Below are 21,762 nucleotides of genomic sequence, written 5' to 3' on the forward strand. Positions count from 1 at the left end.
AGAAAAAAATAAATAGTGGAATTTTAAGAAAATCTTGAAAGTGGGACTTAGGGTAAAACTGTGGGACCTTATTTTGATCATTTTTAATAGAATCTGACCTCACCATTAGATTCAAAATGATCGAAAAACATAGTTTAGCCTGTAAGCACGCTCAATTGCGAGTCCGAATATAAAAGTTGCAAAATCCTCGATTACCGGGTCGGACCAGGCTAAAACAGTAATTTTTTGTTGGAGTAATAATTTTTAAAATTCGATCATACCATTGGTTTTATAACGAAAAATTATTCAACATAGACTATTTATTTGTCATTTTTGGAGATCAGGAAGTTGAATTATCGCCAAAAACGAAAACGACATCAAGTTTATGGGTCACGTCAGGCCAAAAATGTAAATTTTTGATGGAGACATAATTTGTAGAAATTGACTATACCATTAGATCCGGAATGAAAAATTAGTCGAAATAGAGTATTCGTTTGTCAGTTTTGGAGACCGAATGACCAAGTTATCGTCGATCAAAACAATAGGCGAAATACCGAATTCGTCCCAATATTATATAAACAATATTTAAATTTTTTTTTAATCTCATCTTCCCCACTCGTCCAAACAGTGCGAAAAAAAAAAACGAAAAAAAAAAAAGAAATTTGTTTTTCCTCCGATTTTTCCACTTCAGATCTCTCGCAAACGGTCCACTTTCGATGATCGCCGCAGAAGAGAAAAAGGTCCGCAGCTTCGTTCTCTACAAAACCCACCCAACCTATCTTCATTTCACTTTCTATTTCACCCGATATCGTCAAAAATCAGCCGTATTTGGATACGGAAATTTCGAAACTTTGACCTCGGATTTCGTTCGTTTCGGGGTCAAATCACTTTCCGACGCAGAAGGGAGAAACGTCCGCAGCCTCATTCTCTACATAACCCAACCAAGTTCCTTCCGTTTTCTCGTCTTTTTCACCCCGTATAGTCAAAAATCAACCGTATTTTTATACGGAGATTTTCGTAACTTCGACCTCGGTTTTCATCGATTTCGGGGTCAAACCGTCTTTCACCGTAGAAGGGAGAAGAGACGAGTACATCGAGATCTTCGAAACCACCAAGTCAGTTTCAAAAATCAGCCGCTTCGAAGTTCGGTCTGCCTCGATTTTCGTGCCAATCGTCTCGATTTCCGCGCACGTGCTTTAATTCCGTCGCCTAGTGATTGTAAGGAACTCTGAATTTCTATTAATAATCATAGATTGTGAAAATTGCATTTAGGATTTTATTGGAAAAATTTGGATGTATTTTCGAAATATAGAATTCTTTGTTTATTTCAAAATTCACGCCAGAAATTGCATGTTTGATATGTTTAATTGTATTTTTAACAAATTATACGTGGGTAGAGTATTTTAACGGGTTATTGCCATAAATTGGGTCTTGTGCACTGCTTGGACCCCGTTTTGATATGAAATTTGTATTTTTTTTTCAATATTATTGATAGAAATAAATTGTATAGTTGAAAAATGTGATTTAATATTCAATGAACTCATATTGAGTTGATGAATATCAGAAAATGGATATTTTATGAAGAGATTGAAAACTGTAAAAGTCGAAAAAAAAGGGAAAAAGGGTATGAAATGGTAAAATGTCAGAGTCACACCCGAGGGGTGATGTCTGCATTTTACGTTGTTGTGTTGTATGCAGGTTGGTGAACGGATATCCAGGGATAATGTTACTGGTTGCATGTTTATTTATTTTCTGTTAGCGCGAGGCGCTCTGTTATGTTATTTATTTTAGGCCGGGTGGCCACACTTGCATGGTAGGAAACTGGATATCTATTCTCAACCTTGTATTGTTAATTTCTCTTTTGTTTTCAAATGAAAATAATATATATAAGTAGCTATTTTGTGAGCTGTTAAAGAGTTTGTGAAAATGCCTGAAGGAATAGTGCATCATATCATCCGGAGTGGTGTACTATCTTGGGATGTACGGTAGGGACCACCAAACTCATACGTGGTATGGGACGCGTATGAGAGTGGAGTCACAACTGGAATCCGGGTTTATTCCTCTCTATCTTTACCAGTGAACTTGTAATGTAAAGGTGGTCGTATACGAATGGTTTGTATCTTTGGGAATCACATGTACGCCTGATAGGCATAGACGAAGATGATTAGTCAGTGATCACTAACAATCTATAGTAGTCGAACGTTCTGACACATCGAAAAGAGACCCATTGCTTACGGTCACGTCAAACGGCCAGCCTGAGCCGGATAAATGGTCAACCAAGCGTGGTAAACAGCGACCAGCCACAAAATCAGGAACTAAAAGCCCGAGAAGAATTGTAACATCATGTCCCGACTGGGAGCGATCCAGTCGTGAATCCCACTCTCTAATTCCAATACTCCACCATTGTGTATTATGTATTTGTTGCTTATTTTGATATATAAGATGAAATGAATGTTTATTGTTTCCATTTGATCAATTAGATTGTATAAAAATAGAATATTATAGTGAGTACTGCTGATCGATGTAATGTGAGTTTTAAAATGTGTAGTTGCTCATCCCTGGCTATATGTACCAGTTAATCGTAGTTTTCTTCTGTAAAATTTTGTTTATTTTAAAATGATTCAGTATGTTTATTCGTTCATGTTAGGAGAGGTTATTGGCAGAAATTGTTGCTTCCTTACTGGGTAACCTTGTTACTCACCCTTTCCTTCTCTATTTTTTTTAGTTTCAGATCTAAAGCTTGGCGAGACAAGTATAGAGCACGAGTGAGAATCATCTGGTGGGTCAAATAGATAGCCAGACTTTGTCACTTGGTAAGTATTGGAGTTATACTCCATTTGTCTAGGAGTATTATAGATTTGTATTGAGCGTTAGGATTCTTGTTAGAGTGAGAAAATTTTGTATAATCCCGTAAATTTTCTTCTTCCACACTCTGATAATTCGTACGTTATTAGACTTATATAGGCTTCCGCTAGTATTATATTTTGTATATGTATGCAGGATTGTATGTCGTTTGTCAGGTGCAGGTTGAACGCCTTGGAATGCTAACATAAACAGAGGAGACCATGCCGAAATTTCGAGGTGCTACATAATACCTCGAGATCTGACATGGGGATTTGTGTTAGCGTCTGGCGGGGCGCCACATTTTCGATCTCAGATGCCACCTTGCGATCCCCTCTCCTCGTTATCCTAAGTGTACCTACATCGACACCACTCCGACGTCCAAGTCAGAGATTTAGTACAAAAATGAGTCCAGTTTGGAGAGGGGAGAAAATCATACCCTTTAGCTCATTTGTCCATCTATATATATAGAGATGAGACCTTAGGACTTAATTGGATCCCACTACCGATTTTACCCTTCTATATCCATACCAAACTCGAATCCATAGGTGCCACGTGTCACCCCTCAGTTCCTAGTGAGAAATATCCTCCACAATACCCCCTCTCGGGGGTTTGGACTTTTAGTCCGAGCGCCCGAGAATAAATGAATGCTACTATGTGACACGTGGTCACGCACCCCATAACTTATCATTTTCTGATTATTGATTGCGTTTGGTGCCATTATAAACCCGATCTCCAAAGCCAATAGATATAAACCCATACGGTCGGGTTTGGAACATAAATCAATTAAACCCACCCCCAATGGATGGACTTGCCTCCCTTATGAATCAGTCGTTATATAAAAAAGACAAAGACGAGTTAACCCGACCCTGATTGATCGGGCTTGGTTCCCTTCACTCGCCAAGATTTTCATTGCGTGTCGACCCCCTTACGGTCGAGATTTGCTCCTATCACGAGCCATGATTTTCGTTAAATAGTAGAATACCCGATCGAAATCCCAAATCGGGTTTGGATCCCAAAATGATCCAAGATTTTAATAAATAATAGAATAACTGATCGAAGTCCCGGATTGAGCTCGGCTCCCCTGATGGGTTTTGACTTTGATAAATAATAGAATAACCGATCGAAGTCCCAGATCGGGCTCGGCTCCCCTGATAGGCCAAGGCTTTGATAAATAATAAAATAACCGATCGAAGTCCCAGATCGGGCTCGGCTCCCCTGATGGGCCAAGGCTTTGATAAATAATAAAATAACCGATCGAAGTCCCAGATCGGGCTTGGTTCCCCTGATGGGCCAAGGCTTTGATAAAATAACCGATCGAAATACCAGATCGGGCTCGGCTCCCTGATAGGCCAAGGCTTTGATAATTGGTAGAATAACCGATCGAAGTCCCAGATCGGGCTCGGCTCCCCTGATGGGCCAAGGCTTTCCGTTACACCAAACCCCTCGGTTGGGCTCGACACCAGTGAAGGGCCAAGGCTTTCTGCTACACCAACCCCTCGGTTGGGCTCGGCACCAGTGAAGGGCCAAGGCTTTCCGCTACACCAACCCCTTGGTTGGGCTCGGCACCAGTGAAGGGCCAAGGCTTTCCGCTACACCAAACCCCTCGGTTGGGCTCGACACCAGTGAAGGGCCAAGGCTTTCTGCTACACCAACCCCTCGGTTGGGCTCGGCACCAGTGAAAGGCCAAGGCTTTCCGCTACACCAACCCCTCGGTTGGGCTCGGCACCAGTGAAGGGCCGAGGCTTTCTTTGTAGGCCGACCCCCAACAGTCGGATTTTGCACTAAGTGGTCCCGTATGACCAACTTAGGATGTGGACCGGACTCCCCATATGAGTCGGGTGTGTGTCAAGTTCTTCTGCTTCCTGCATCTTTAAAGTAACAGTAGACACGCAACAATAATAATTGCATAAACTAATAAGGCAATTAGTTCTCAATCCAATGTTGTCGATCTACGTCATTGCTTAAAACATCATAGTTTGATCAAATCCAATGTATAAATCAATCTCTTAAGTCAAACCCGCTCGGCTCGTTGAGTCGATGCTAGTGAGTTGGGGTTGGTTTCCCCTTTGACTCGATGAGTCGGGGTAAAATTGAACCCCCACAAAGATTTTCCCATAATCCATTGAGCTATTTGAATCGGATGAATTCCTAATTAATCGTTACACTATTCGATGGAGTCACCTTTGACTCGATCAAAATTCTGAATTACAAACTTAGTAGCTCGACTTAGTGGAATCCCTCAACTCATCGAGTTTCTAATTAATAAATCCAATTCATCGGAGCCTAGTGACTCGGTATGTCGGGCTTAGTTAAGCCCCCAATTTATACCATTTTACTAACTTAATTGGATCCCAACAATCATCAACATCACACTTGATGCAAACCACTTACCTTTATATCACGACCCCACTTATACCATATGGCTTGGTAAGTCGGATTTGGGTTAAGCCTTCAAATTACATCATTTTACTCGATCAAAGTTCTAAAATTTGACTTTTGAGTCGAGCTTGCACTTAACCACCTAAGTCAATTTATTTCGAACTAACTCAAGAGATAAATTGGGTCACGTGGCACCTTACTATAGGCGCGACTTAAGCCCCCCTGAGCAATATAATCGCTCGGCACCATACATTAATTGACTCGATTGAGTCGACAATTAAGTAACTTAGTGTGACTTGGTGGGAATTAGGAGTCCTATATTAGACTCAAATCCTTTTTACCTTTTATTTCTTTAATGTGCACACACCACACCTCAATATTTTTTAACCACTTTACATATTTTCCTCTCCCAATATTAAGGAGAGATTTACAAAAATGATGTATAATCAATGCACCAAATCCAAACTCAATTCCCACTTTAAGCCCTTCTTTATGCTTCTGCTTGATTTTACTAAATGGTTGCTGATTTTAAAGAACATCAAAAATTGATGTGGATGTCTCACAGCATCACTTATCAACTTTTAATGAGCTGTACGCATCAAACCCACTTTCTTGTTTTTTTATTTTTTTCTTTTCATTCAAAATAATTTAAATAAGAGGTAAGTAAAAGTACCTGCATGTCACTGACTCACTGTACCTCCCCTTAACACGTTTCCTGTAACTTGCTCATGTATCATTAAATTCGTGACGATATCATTTCTTCAACATTTCTCGGAAGTGAAGTTACCGAAGTTGAATAAGGTTGGAAACCGCCATTAATGGCTTCCTCTTCTTTAGCAGCAAGATCTTATAGATAAAAGAAAGAAAGTGTTGATGCCTCCACGTCTTCGACCCCTCAAGTTGGAGCTCCTCAAGAAGTCTGAAGGTAGGTCTACCAACGTATTTGATTCACGTTTCGCAGCACTTGATTATCCTCTCTATCCGCTCAGAGAAATCTCCAACCCTTTTTCGATTCCTCCATAATTAGATCGAAACTAGCCCAAACTCAGATCTAGATCTCAAAGAGAGATCCTTAGCTCTCACTCTCTCATGGTATCAGGCTATGGAATAAACGACGCTAAGGGATCTTCCATCATTCCTTCACTACATTAGTCGTACGTATGAAAATGACGAATTTGGGGTTGCCATCGTCTTCCATCTTGGGAAAAGGAGGAGGGAGAGGGCGTTTGAACTGACGATCTTGCATGCCTCTCTTCCCCTTCGCTTGAACCACCAAACATGTTCCCTTTGTTGCTGTTGTTTGACAGACCGCCGCCATTAATTTTGTGAAAAATGTTGAAAAAATTTCTTTCTCGCAGTCTCGTTTACTATCTCCCTCTGTTTCTACGTTTTTTCTTCAATTTAAAAGGTGGATGACCATACAAATTATCAAAAACGACTCTTTTTTTATATTTCTCCCCAATACAGCAATCACTTTTTCGAAATCTTCACTCGTCCATTAACCCCATTTGGTGAAATCGTAGTTCATATTCGAGTTCCCACGGATGGCGCCAATTGTAGATGCGCATTTTCGCTCTACTTTTCGATCTCAGATGCCACCTTGCGATCCCCTCTCCTCGTTCTCCTAGGTGTACCTACATCGACACCACTCCGACGCCCAAGTCAGAGATTTAGTACAAAATGAGTCCAGTTTGGAGAGGGGAGAAAATCATACCCTTTAGCTCATTTGTCCATCTATATATATAGAGATGAGACCTTAGGACTTAATTGGATCCCACTACCGATTTTACCCTTCTATATCCATACCAAACTCGAATCCATAGGTGCCACGTGTCACCCCTCAGTTCCTAGTGAGAAATATCCTCCACACATTGCCAAATTGAAAAGGCACGTTCCTATGAGATACCCTAAGATGTTATCTATCGAAAGGATATTTCCTAACTTCAACAAATTAACTTGAAATTTTGTAGCGAGTATATAAAATTTTACTCGTTTTGACAAAAATAATAATATAATAATTAGTAAGTTTAAATACATTATAAGAGCATTTAGGAAGAAAATGTTGGTGTCAAAAATCGCTCTCAGTACGACAACAAAGAAATTTGTCAACTTCAAGCTCTTCAACTTTTGTGTCAAGTTATTATTAAGAAAACATTGGTGTCAAAAATCGCTCTCAGTACAACAATAAAGAAATTTGTCAACTTCAAGCTCTTCGACTTTTATGTCAAGTTATTATTAATCTAGTCAGGACGGCTGAAGAATAAGGTCACTTAGGCAATTGTCTAAGTCCCCACATTTAAAGAAGGACCCCATTTTTATTTTTTTCTTTAAGTTGTTCATAGAAATTCTGCCTTAAGTTTTTAAATATCCTTGCCTACGTGGAGAAAAAAGCCTCGACAAAAATTCTTTAACGTGAAACCCCATCCCACCTATTGTTATATTTAGGAAAATAATTTCTTTTCGGACTTGATCCAAGGTTTTGTAAATGGACGGTTACTAAACTTCTCAAATTTAAAATTAAGATTCAATGATGAAAATTAACTTTTTGTTTTGAATTTTTTATTATCAAAGTTCTTACAATTTTTTCCTCTACATCCATATGGCATTGGATCATGTTTTTGGATGCCACAAGGTGAACTCAATGACCTTTAGTGAGATTTCGAATCTTACTAAGTTAGTAAGGCTAGACTTACTCTTATTTTTTAAAATAAGTCCTTGCCTCCTCTTAAGTAAGAAATTGGTAGTTTAAAAAAAAAAAATTAAAAACTCATTAGATCTCAATCCCCATTGACATTGAAACCTTAAGGTTAAAATAAAAAATAAAATAAATACAGATTCCTTTACAGACACTCCCAAGTTTCATGTGTATGGTAATGTTATTGATAAATCACACTTTAATTATGTTTTTATAAGACATTAGGTCATAAATAACTTTTAGTGAAATCTTTTAACATCATAAGAAAATAAAAGATAATTTTAGCAAAAAAAAAAAAGAAAGAGAATAAAATCCCCATCATTTTTATTATATAGATAATTAATTAATATTATTTATATTAATACATTAAATATACTTTGCAAAAAAAAATATTTAATGTGGAGGATATTTCTCACTAGGAACTGAGGGGTGACACGTGGCACCTATGGATTCGAGTTTGGTATGGATATAGAAGGGTAAAATCGGTAGTGGGATCCAATTAAGTCCTAAGGTCTCATCTCTTATATATAGATGGACAAATGAGCTAAAGGGTATGATTTTCTCCCCTCTCCAAACTGGACTCATTTTTGTACTAAATCTCTGACTTGGGCGTCGGAGTGGTGTCGATGTAGGTACACTAGGAGAACGAGGAGAGGGGATCGCAAGGTGGCATCTGAGATCGAAAAGTAGAGCGAAAATGCGCATCTACACAATGCCACCATAGTTGGATGGACAAGTAAAAGATTTTAGGTTAGTGGTCTAAAATAAGGGCATTTGGATTATTTTCTATTAGCCTACAAACAATAAAGGTCAAGAGAGCATGTCATATGTTTGAAAACATAGGGTATCCATCATCTAGTTGGATAGACAAGTAAAGGATTTTAGGTTAGTGGTGTAAGATAAGGGCATTTGGATTATTTTCCATTAGCCTACAAACGATAAAGGTCGAGAGGGCATGTCATATGTTCAAAAACATAGGGTATCTCATAGGAACGTGCCTTTTTAATTTGCAATGCCACCTTCTAGTTGGATAGACAAGTAAAAGATTTTAGGTTAGTGGCTTAAAATAAGGGCATTTGGATTATTTTCTATTAGCCTACAAACGATAAAGGTCGAGAGGGTATGTCATATGTTCGAAAACATAGGGTATCTCATAGGGATGGCAATTCCCCCCCCCCCCCCTTCCCTGTGCCTCTATAGGGTTAGGTGTTCTTTATTTTAAATGATTTTAGGGAGATTTCAGTATTAAAAATGAAAAATCGAATCAATTTCGAGGCATAGACGGTTTTGATATATCCTACCCTATAATATATATGAATTACCACTTAGCCTAGTGGTAAGGTGTGTGAAAAATTCTTCTCGTGTTCTGAGTTCAAACCTCCATTCATACAACTTTTACTTATTAACATTATAAAAGGAACGAGGCATGGCTTGGAAAACTATTAGAGGAGGGGATGGGTCAAAAAATCATACCCAATTCGAGGTCAAGGTGAGATTGAGATAATCAATTATAATCGGGGACGAGTTTAACTAAATCTAAGCCCCCACCGTTGTCCTCCCTCGTATCTCAAAATCTTAAGGTTCAACTACAATTTTCGTTAAAATAACAAAGTGCCCTCCATCTTTAGCCTTATCTAAAATCTCTTTAGTTTTTCTCTCAAAATCCCTTTCACTCCGGTAAAGACTTTTTTTTTTTTTCTCATTTTCATACTCTCAAGGTTTTTATCTCCCTCAAACCTCAATGGCCAATTAAACTTTTAGGGACAATTGAAAACGAGGCATCTTTCTAGAGAAAAATCAAGGATTATTTTGTAAGACATTGAAAACCAGGTTGACCAAGTTTTTTTTTTTTTTTAAATTACCCCTAACACTAAAGAGTTTGAAGAAGGGCATTGAGGTCATTTTGGTTGATCACAAGGGATTATTGTCGTCAAGACTCAAGGTATATCATTAGTTTAAAAATAAAGGATATCTAAAATATTTTCCTAAATAAGAAGGGGCAATTTCAAATTACCTTAAATAATAATAAGTGTTGTCACGTGAGATCCTAACGATAACACGAGAGGGGATCTCTTAGCAGTTCTCGCCCAAATTCGTCCTATGTTTCGTGACTGATAGGATGAGGATCGTACATATACCATGCTTTAAGAATCAGATTTTGGAATCGATTCCCATCTTTCTCATACGTTGCTTTTGGCTTTTTGGGAACACCCTGCCACTGCTTTAGTCTTTCCAAAGTAACTTCCACTTGAAACATTTTTGCACAATTGGCTTTGGCATATTAGTCATTAACTCAAAAGGTGGGGTATTTTAATCAAAAAAAAAAAAATTGTAAATTTTAGATTTTCTCAAATAGAGGACACGCTAGAGCCGTTAGGCAGATCTGGCCGCTTCTTGCTTCTAACTATTTTTCACTTCCCATCAAAACAAGAAGGGATTCGGAGATCTTTAATTGTTAGTAATGTTATAATGAATTGATTTTCAAATTGTGATAATATGACTCGCCAGGTGGCATACTCAATCAACTCCCTGACATGATAAGTTCGAGAATTATAGATCTATATGCCTCGAGATACACAATTACACTTCCCCAAAGGAGCCATGTATCCCAAGGTGTACAGATCTACGATTCCCGAACTTGTCCACTTCAGGGACTCAATTGAATATGCCAACTAGTGAGTCATATTATCAGGACTCTTGACTTTTAGAGACGAAGATTATCACGTTACGGATGAGTTCTAAATGTCTAGTTGGACCATCCAAAATATGTTCACATGGGCCTCACAAGTCGGACTACAAGTCAAGAGTAGATTAATAATGAGTAGACATAGACTCCCTCTAATGACTTATGAGAAAAAAACATGATCCCAATCATGTAAAGACGAAATCCAATGGTTAGAATTTATAGTATCTTGATAATACATATCCCAAGGATATTTATTGTGTAGGCATAATATGGTAATTGAGATGTGTAAATCACGACGTGTGGAAGGAATTGAAAATTTCCCAAAAGGAGTTATGGGGATATTAGCGTGAGAGCTGGGAAAGAAAGCCAACAGGAAGACCCCATGCCAACTTATGATTCCCGACCAAAGGACCAACGATGGAGGAAGCCATTCTCCTTCATGTGTATACTCGAGAATCGTAGTAAACTTGCCAATGAAGCTGAAATCCCTAGAATTTTGAAGAAGATCCAAAAATTAGATGCGATCTTAATTACCAGAATGGATAGAAGCCGAGTTGGAAACAAAGACGAAAGAGGAAAAAAGTCCAAGGTGTGAAAGAAAGACCCTAAAAGTACAAATAAAATGTAACTCTGCTTATTAAGGATTAATTGAACCCTAATTAACTTACTCATTATTTCTAATTTAAACATCGGAGACTCTTTGGCATGTACCACATTGGTGCTTGTGAAAATTCTCTTTGCAAGTTTGATCTAGTGGTGTCGCAAATCCCAAGGTGGTGGGTGGATAAATCGCATGTACTTATCCTAAGAGTCGACCCTATATCAATCCAAACTGGTTGACTTTAGTTACTCGAAATGGTTGATGGAAGACTTGCTTCAGCAGCCAACTAGTTCAAACCATTGACTTGCCTAGTAGGAAAGTTGGGTAAAGGAAGCCTAGAACTAGTAGGCTAATGTTTCGTTATCATTTGAAAAAAAAAAAATGGAAAAAGGTCAGAATTCACATCGACAAACAATCTTGTGTCATGGTTGATGCAAGATCTTGTGTTTACAGTCATGAAAGGAGCTACATGGTCCAATTGCAACTAGGGTTAATTGCCAATGGATTGAATTCGGATCTTTATTAGATCAGACCTTTTCCAATATCGAAAATCTCAATTCAACATGCAATAGGTCGGTCATTAAAGCGTCGCGTGACTTTAACCATATAAGTAGGATTTAATTATTAACTTTACTAGAATGGATGGTTTCATTTCAATTAGAGTCGTGCTGGGGTGACACATGTGACGTGGTGGCACACACATAACCGTAGATGCTTTTCCTTGGGACACGAGCAAAAAGCATCTGCGGTTATGTGCGCGTCACCACATTAGTGTGTCCCCCCTTGTGGCACTCCAGCATTAGTCTTTTAAGAATTGAATTGTTTCGATGTGTTTGTATGTGTTGACTACTCCAACTCTAGAAGAGTGACATTAATGGCTCTTCTTAAAAGGATCATCTAAAAAATAAAACGAGCAAAACTGAGGAACCAAGTTGAAACTCTCCACAAGAACCTCTCTAATGGAAGCTCTCTTTGCACAACACTGTATTCATCTCAAACACCAAGACCTTTGGCTGACAGAAAATACCCAAAGATCCATTTTTAGTGAAAATTAAGAAAATCCATAAATCTCATTTAAGAAAGAATCACCTAAACACAAATGATTATAGGAAGCTCATCAAGCCACTGCCCCTATATCTAGTAGATGAGATGACTTTGCATGCATGGCAAATAAAGAACCATTTATATTCTTTTTCTTGATTGAGCACTTCTTGCGGCCACCTCGATCTGGTGAGCTAATATTGGTACACGAAGACGGACCAGATGGTGTGACTGGCGCTCGTAGCAGAGATGCTTCAAGTCCCAATTGCGATGATCCGCGAAGTGGCACGTGTGCTTCTGTCGACCAAGGATCAAACCTCGATAACCGAACTCCCAAGACATTGTGAAAGAAGATGGCAGAGATCAAAATCATGAGAAGCAATGTAGAGGGAGCCATTTGGTTTTGGATTACTAACTTTGAATCTTCGATATTTGGAGGCTAAGCAGTTTTTGTATTTATAAGGAGGAAAAAGTTGTTTGTATTTTATTTTTACGAGAAGAGATGGTTTTAATACGAAACGAAAGTTGACTAAACAAAGATGGTAGGGTTTGTAAAGGATTCTAACCGAGTTATCTTTCAAATGGCTGCTGCGGAAACTAGTAGATGTTTCAAACCGAGTTATCTTAATTTAATTTTGGAGATTTCGAGGTCAACTACAGTGGAATCAATGGCTGAGATGAATCCAACACTAGAGAAGACTTTTTCTACTTGTATATAATGTGGGTCCTCTACTCAAGTGTGGATGGATTTGCTCTTTCCAAGTGTGGCCCCTCAGCCCTCAGCCCTCTAGTCGTATATGGATTTGCTGTTTCACATGATGGAGTTTAACTGTTAAATCAATGTCGCTGGTCTTGGCGCATGTATAATGTTTGGTGAATTTTTGAGAGAAAAAAGTAGAAAAACATTTCAAGGGTCAAATAAATTACCTTCATTTGTTCCCTCAACTTATGTTAAGCTGATTCATGGGTTCGTTTGCTGGCATCATAGTTCATGGTTAATCAACATAGAACAAACCAGATTCGTAGGGGTAGACATAGACAACTTGATTGTTTCTTGACTCACTTGAGTTCACTAGTTTTGTGTGTGTGTGTGTGTGTGTATAATAAGGTCAAGATAGGATTGGCAGACAACATTCTAGACAATGTTTTGTCTTATATGACAAAACAGTTTTGGATTGGGCTGATTTTTTATGAGAATGATCTCCATGGTGAATAGATCATCCTCACAAAAACTCAGTTGATTCTAAAACTTCTAACCCAATGAAAAGTGATTACAAACTAACGGTTAAAATGACAAGTCCACGATTCTTTAACTTGTAAATTAGGGCTAGTAATTTTATAATGGATTGATTTTTTTGTCCATATAAGACAAAATACATTGTCTAGAATGTTGTCTACGGATCTTAACCCTATATAGATGCTTTTCATGATGTGAAAGTAGATAGGAATCATAGATTTTTTTCATTGAGATACGAGTGAAAAATATCTATGATTTCTATCCACTTTCACGTCATAAAGTGCAATGTGAGATTCCAGCCTGAGGTCACTTCAACATCATTCTATATATATAATTCAAGCTTGCTAGTTATAAATACAACTAAGGAAATGTTGAAGTAACATTGAAATTGGTATTGTGTGGGATATTGCTGATGTGGATGTGTCTATAGAATCTTGGATGCTTTTAATCACGTTACGAATGAGAAGCATCCATGGTTCTCTGCACATCAATGTCTCAAACAATGTCAATTTTAATGTTACTTCAGCATGACTTGTACAACTATGATCATAATGTTAAATATTCCAAGAATTAAACCAAAAACAAAAATCTAGATTTACTTAGTTTTTTTAATATATACATAAAGATGAAGAGGTATGATTGCCGTTTTAAAAGGGGTCAGTATCCCTTCACTCACGAATAATGACTCATGAAAACAACACGCAATCCCAACCATTTAAACACAAAATCCAATGATTGAGATTTATCCTTAGGATAAGTATCTTCGAGATATGTGTTATCAATATACAAATAAATCTCAACTATTAGATTTTGTATCTAAATGTTTGGGATCATGTGTTTTCTCATGAGTCAACAGATCCCACGCTGACCCTTCTAAAAAAGTATTATACATTGTGTCTTCACTATTTGGATCACTGAATCAAGTGCATCAAAATTGTTGGATTCACAATTTGATTAGTATGGATTTGTTGTATTTCTATGAATCCATTGTGAATTGGTCTTCGAATTGGTTTGTTTCGTAGGGATTTGGTAACATGGCCTTCAACTCCTAGTCAGTGTTTTACTCAATCAAGCCCATGCATATTTAGTTCATTTATCTTTGGAGGACCCGAATCCCGAAAATCAAATTGATTGGTAAGTTCTAGTAATGATTCAAGCAATTTTCTTCTTGGTTGTCTCTTTGAACAACTATTGAGTGGATTAATTAATAGGTTATGATGAAAAATTGCTTCAATCCAATGGCTTCAATTTATCGATCAAGCTGATAAATTTTATGTGGAGGCCTATCGAGATGATTCCAAACATTTACAGGATAGTGGGTCAGGTGGCAAGAAAAAGACAGTATGGGAGATTCCATTACTTATTCTAATTCTTACTCTTGATCCAATTCTAGAATCTAGTCTAATGTTTGATTCGGATTATAAAAGTGTTTTACTAAAATCAAAATGTTGTAAGATCATTTTCTTTAAATTTTGTGTGTGATTTAGATGTCTAATTTGTGCACTTTCTCTAATGCTAAAATGATGTGTTTTGCGTGTCCAACAAAATGCCAATCTCTTTAAGATCTTCTATTCTAAATTGTTGACATAGTATCTGTCAAAGAGACTTTAATATTAAATTACATTCACTGTAATATTTTTTTTATTTGAGTGAGAATCACATAAAAATAAAGAGAAAAATAACCTTAACTATAAACTTTACACCTCCCAACCTCAAGATATTAATCCAACGATAAGGATGTGCTCTAGTTTTTTACTCACATAAAGATCAAATTGCAACCCCAAGTAAATTAAAATATAATTTAATGGGACTCATGAAATAGTGATATATAGAATACATGCAAGTGTATTTCATTTTGAAAACTAATTTCTACCTACCCGACCACATAGAACATGATCTAAGTCGACAGTCAAATCTAAAAAGTAGTATAAAGAGAACTCTACAGTTTACACGCTATGCATTTGATCTTTGACTAGGTAACCATTGATAACTTTTTATGCTCCCTTTAGGCATGAAAGTTAGGGTAGAAATGCATGGTCGTCTACTATTCATTGTTTGAATATTATTCCAAAGGCCAAACTTGGTCTCCTCATTGAACGTTTCAAGTGGACCAGACATTAATCCAAATTATGTATAAGCTTTTAGACATAAAAGTACCAATATTTAGATGTCTGGATCGACTTATAGTCGTCGAACTAGATTATGTGATAAACGTGGTTTGATTAGGATAGAATTGGAATCTTTGGAAAAACCATTTTTAAATAATTGGTCGTTCTATCGTGGAATCTAATGAAATCACGCGGTTTTTTTTATTTATAATCATTTAAACATATGAAATTTTGAAATATTTCTTTTTCGAGATTAGATGTTTGTGAAAGAATATTATTTAACAATGTTTGTGTGAGGCAAGTAAGTGAAAAATGAAAATGTGGACTTAACATCAACAAAATATTGGAAGTTTTCATGAATCTTACATGTTTATTGTGTATCATTGATCTAATTAGATCAAATTCAGATCATATTTGTCATTGGTGATGAGAAAAAAGAGAATTGAATGGTTTGAGAGATTATAAGTAGGAGAAATGAGAGAAGAAAGATCTAATATAAGAGGAGAGAAAGAAGAAATGGGATAAATGAGAGAGATTTTAGAAAATTTTAAATTAAAGTATGAGTGCATTTTTTATTATTTTTAATTAAAATAGGTGTATATTAATCTGAAATATTGAGATAAGATGTACGAGCGTACTTTTAATAAGAAAATTAGTCAATATAGGTTTTTTTCCTTCAATAATATTCACCAATAGTACTAAATATGTATTTAACATAATCTTTTTATATAAATAAATAATATATTTTAAAACAATATTTTTTATTTTAAAATTTTTAGGAATGTAAATCAAATGTAATTTACCCATAGTATAACGAAAAATTTATTACTTTCGTAGGAAAATTACATTCCACATGATTGTTGTAATAAATAAAATCATAAATTTTCTATATCAAGTTTGAAATGAATAGACGACGACCTCTAGGGTCTTGACCATCCAAGAATGACATGTGGCACAAATGATATCAATAATAGAGATGAAATTTCTCTCTCCTGCCCACATGGTGTCAATGGATACCTATTTAATCAAAATCGAATTGGAAGTGTAGACACCCAAATTTGATCGGGCCCTCGACGTAAAAATGCCTCAAAAATCGTAAAAATTGGAATGGGCTCCGATGCCAAACCTACAAAAATACAACGTATTTTGTCATCCTATTTTCAATAAACGGCCCAAGGCCTCTCACGTAGCCCACAGACCAAATCCTTTACCACCCTTCTATACTCCTCAACTCAATCTAACATAAATCTTAATCCATTCTTATTCTACCCATTACCCAAGCCCATTCAACCCAACCCAATGCAAGCCTAAACCCATTTTTATTCTACCCATTACCTAAGTCCATTCAACTCAACCCAACACATTACCCAAACCCAATTCTCTACCCAAGTCCAACATCACAACCAATTACCCAATATGACACATGTCATCACCCCATCTCACCTCCCTTATCCAACCACCAACCCCTATCACTTTAACTATCACATTACTTTTTTTTAAATATCATCTACCCATACTTATAACCTACACCCCCTAACCTATCTTATCCATTCCTTCAAATCAAACACTTACAACCTACACCCTCACTAACCTATCCTATCCATTCTCTCAAATTAAACACTTATAACCTACACCTCCTCCTAATCTACTCCCATCATTCCCTACAAAACTCATTTCTACAACCTAAACCTACACCCATCCTTTCAAATCAAACACTCATCTTTTCCTATCAACTCATCCCAAGCCTTCATTTCCACCCACTTTAACAAATGACATCATCTCCCCTACCCTTCCAAAATATCATCAACCACCACCTTAAATCCTTCATTCTCTTAAACCAAATATCATTTAATCACAACCACCATCTTAAATTCACTACACCAAACACTCCACCAAAATGGGTTGGGTAGGATCTAAATCATTTGGGTCAAAACTCGCCCATTTGACCCCCCTAAATACCCTCAAATCTACTCTAAATTACACCAATTTCTTTCTCAAACTTATACCATTCTAGCATTTTTCTCTATTTCACCCAACTTTACCCCTAAAATAATTCTTCAAATTCTATAAATACCCACTCATTTTCAACTCTCGAGACCTAATGAAAAATCCCACATCCAACCCTCCAAAAAATTAAAAAGAAATCACTCTCTCAACTTTCTCTCTTAACTCACTCTACTACCTCTACTCTTAACTCATCTCACTACTCTCAACTCTCAACCTTCTCTCAAATAAATCAAGAAAGGAAAAAAGAATACTCAAAAGGAAACATCTTTGAAGATCTAAGAAAATCAAGATTTGATCAATGTGGGTTGGACAAAAAGAGTACCCCTCTAACTTCCCCCTTCTCTACTCACCCTTTTCTCTACACACTTGCACACACCACGATGATTTAAATCATCAAGGGGCCCTTTCTTCATAAGGGTGCCCTCAATGATTTGAACCAATATCGAAAGCCCTTCACACTTGAGGGCACATATCGAATTTTTTTCGATTTCTTTTTCTTTTTTGTTTTAAAAGATTGAATCTGAGGTTACCACATTACGTGGATGGAGTAGGGTGCCTAACACCTTCCCTACTCCATAAATGGACCCCCTTACCTTTGAATTAAAGGTTGGACCATGCACCTTATCCTACGAGAGTCAACAAAAATGTCAAAATGACATATTTTTTCAAAAATACAAATTTGGGTGACCATTTACACCTATTTTCGAAAAATGAATGGTGTCGACTCCAAAACACCCCAAAGTGGAGGGATGTTTCAAAATGATGTAAATCCCATGTCCACAAGAAGTATTTCGATTCTGGATCCCTTTTATTGGAATCGATTAGACCTGTGTCTAAAATAGAACCAAACCGATAGAAACCAGAACCGTTAGGTTCTATCCAGTGGGTACTTGAAACCAATTTATTTGTCATTTTTACTATAGATGATTTAAAGTATTTTTTATTTTAAAAGTAAATGCATCTTATATAAAATGCTTCAATTTTTCATATAAATTATTAATTGAAACTTAAAATAAGTTTCTCTTCTAAAAAATTATTACTTTTAACAAAGCTAAATTTTTATTTAAAAAATTAATTAATTTATATCTTAAGTATAACAAATTATAACTAAGTTAACAATTTTGTTAATAATATGTTAATTTTTTGGAAGAATTTTTTTTCTAATGATTTGAAATACTTTTTTTCTCATTTGATTCTTGAGAACCGGAACCTATAGGTACCCGTGATTTTTTACGGTTCTGATTTCAATTTCATATATTTTGGAATCAAACCCGGAACCAACAAGAACTGGAACCAAGCTAATATAATGGTTCCAAGTTCCTTAGGAATCGAACCGGGGCCGACCCCTTGACACCCCTACCCGCATGTCCTCTACCCACAAATTTTAATTTTAAGATTTAAAATCTTAAAATGAGTTATTGAGACCACATGGATTATCACATTGTCAATCCACAGCCTTCTAGATTTTATAAAAAAATTCACAATAAAAAAAATAAAAAATTAAAAAAATAATTTCGGGCTTGATCCATAGAATTGAAAATGGATGGCAATCAAGTACTCAAACTTAAAATTAAAATTGAACGATGAATTTTTTTTTTTTTTTCATCTTGTTTTTTTTTTTTTTTTTTATTCGTAGACTTTCGTCTTCTATAACCCCGTCGCATCAGATCATATTTTTAAATGCCACAGTGTGATTCAATCAAGAGGAGAGATAAATTTCCTCTTTTATTGCTAATGACATTTGCACCACATGTCAAATGGCTGTTGGATTGTGAGACAAAAAAAATACTCATTCAAAGGAGTTCAACTTTGTTAATATGAAAAATTGTGGGGGCAATAATGGTAGATTTTTTTATTCGCCACTAAAATCTATCACAATAACTCACTAATTCATAGACTTTGAAGATTATTTGCCCCCACAACCCCACTCTAAATCTGTCCATGATCAAGTGCCTAGGCTATTTGGAGGCACATGGCTTAAGTGTATTGGTCATTAGACATTTTAAGAATACATAATTTTTGTTATTGAACACGTATACTTAATCAAATTGAAATCTGACTTGATCATTGAAATACTTGTAAGAGTGTGAATATCGAAACCTAGTGGCGTATCTAATAAAAATAAACAAAAGCAATAAAGAAACACAAGATTTACATGATTTGATTATATGTTAAGAAAAAAGAAACAATGCAAACCGAGAAAAAGAAAAAATAAAGATGCAATCACATACAGAAACATAGTGATTTTACGTGATTCCTTCAAAATTGAAATACGTCCCCGAATCACACTGATTCTATTATGACGATAGAAACTCATAATTTCATATTACACCCTTTCACTATAAAAGAGAAAATATGTATTCTAAGAAAATATAACTAAGATTTTATATAATACTAGTAAAATTATAAACATATCCTTGACAGGATGCGTGACTTAATTAATAGTACCTCGTTATTGACCAATAGACTCCACAAGTCACAATACTATATCCACATCCACAAATGAGAAATGAGAGAGATTTCACATCTGTGTATAAAATTGTAGACTTCTAAATCTAAAATCAACTCTTCAATTTTGTTCCTTAACATATGATCAACTCCTTTTACGTCTCCAAAAATCATATTTATCCTTAAAATAAATATGAAAAACACACAATTTCATGATGTCTAGATCTTTTGATCGACCACGAAAAAATAATGTGAGGGTATTTTGGTAAAAAAATATGTTTCTAAAGGCATTTTCGGTACAAACACTAATTTCCACAATTGAATTTATTTCACCTTAACGTGCGCACTTAGTTAACAAAATCCAATAAAAAAAACAACATTAAATAGTCGGATACGTATGAACACAGGTGGTGAGAAGATGGCTGAGCACATTTTGGTATCCTTATTGGTGACCCGTTGTGAGTGCTGACTGTGTTTTTGTCGTTTCGGAGCGTGTGCGGTGCCTTTTCAGCAGGTGCTACAACACTGTGATTCACACTAAACAAACTTAACTGACCCATGAGGGTAAAAAAATTTGTCAAATTGGTTCGACCTTGGTTGAAGCTGGGTTCAACTTGGTTGGATCGATTTATATAATTTTATTAAAGAATCTTATTATTTACGAAATTATATCATCATTCTTGAAACCTTATATATTTTAAAAATATATAATTTTAGAATCGTGATAATCTGACACTCCCCTTACCCTCATCACAGAATTATAGATCATTTGCATTGGGATACACAAGAAAAGACTTATGGTTTTGTGTATCCTGAGACTAATAATTTACGATTTTGTAATGGGGTGTTAGTTAGAGGGGGGCGTTAAAAAATTATTATTCATAATTTTAATATATCAATCAAGGGTTGAAACACTGACTCAAAAAGAAAATGAAAAAAATATTTCTTAAGAAAATCTAATATTATATTTGAATTGGAAAAGCAAAGACTGTAAGTATATCCATCAATTTTGGTTCTCAAGAATCATACGAGACAAAAAATACTTTGAGTTATTTCAGAATTTCATCTTCTTTACGTGCAAATCTTTTTTCCATCATTAATGTAATATCTATTAATTTTAATGGGTAGAAAAACCTTCAACCATCTTAAAAAAAAAAAAAAAAAAATCAATTTTCTGGTACCCATGGATAGAATTGAATCGATTTCAACTCCTTCTTTAGAGTCAAATCTAATCAACTATAGAACAAAGGGATTCAAAATTAGGGCTTTCAATTATGATAAAGGGATACTTATTAACACCTCTAGTGCGTAGAATATATGAATAAGACGTGGAAGATCTTCCCCGATGTTGTAATTCTATTCCCATAGGAGGTAGGACAGTCCTAGGGATCGCCATTGAAATAATATTATTGTAATATTGTTGATCTATAAATAAATTATATTTTTCAATTTTTTAATTTTGATTTTCTGGGTAATATGTTTTAAATGGTGTGCATCAAAAGTGGTTTGAGGTTAGAAAAGTCCCATAAAAATGATATATTTTTAGAAAAATCAACAAATATTAGTCACTTATAGGTCAATAATTGTCTTTTAAATTATTAATAATTTACAAAAGATCCAAACCCACCAAATCGATTCATCAGCTGATTGGGCTCAAAATGGTTCCAAAAGCCCAATAAAAATTGAGAGCTGCTATTGCCACACCAATGCCTATGAATTGCATACAGTTGAAGTGGC

At 35.9% G+C, this 21,762-nt stretch overlaps 1 long non-coding RNA gene across 1 annotated transcript; it reads left to right on the top strand.

Moving 5' to 3' along the window:
- The first annotated feature begins 603 nt into the window (after nucleotides 1-603).
- On the top strand, nucleotides 604-2,968 carry LOC147398597 (uncharacterized). The gene is made up of 2 exons (XR_015180180.1): nucleotides 604-1,197; nucleotides 2,705-2,968. It is a non-coding gene; the product is annotated as an uncharacterized LOC147398597 (long non-coding RNA).
- The last annotated feature ends 18,794 nt before the right edge of the window (nucleotides 2,969-21,762 follow it).

Source organism: Akebia trifoliata, chromosome 7 (genome assembly GCF_017979445.1).
Source record: "Akebia trifoliata isolate Shusen 1 chromosome 7, ASM1797944v1, whole genome shotgun sequence".
In the NCBI taxonomy this organism is placed as follows: domain Eukaryota; kingdom Viridiplantae; phylum Streptophyta; class Magnoliopsida; order Ranunculales; family Lardizabalaceae; genus Akebia; species Akebia trifoliata.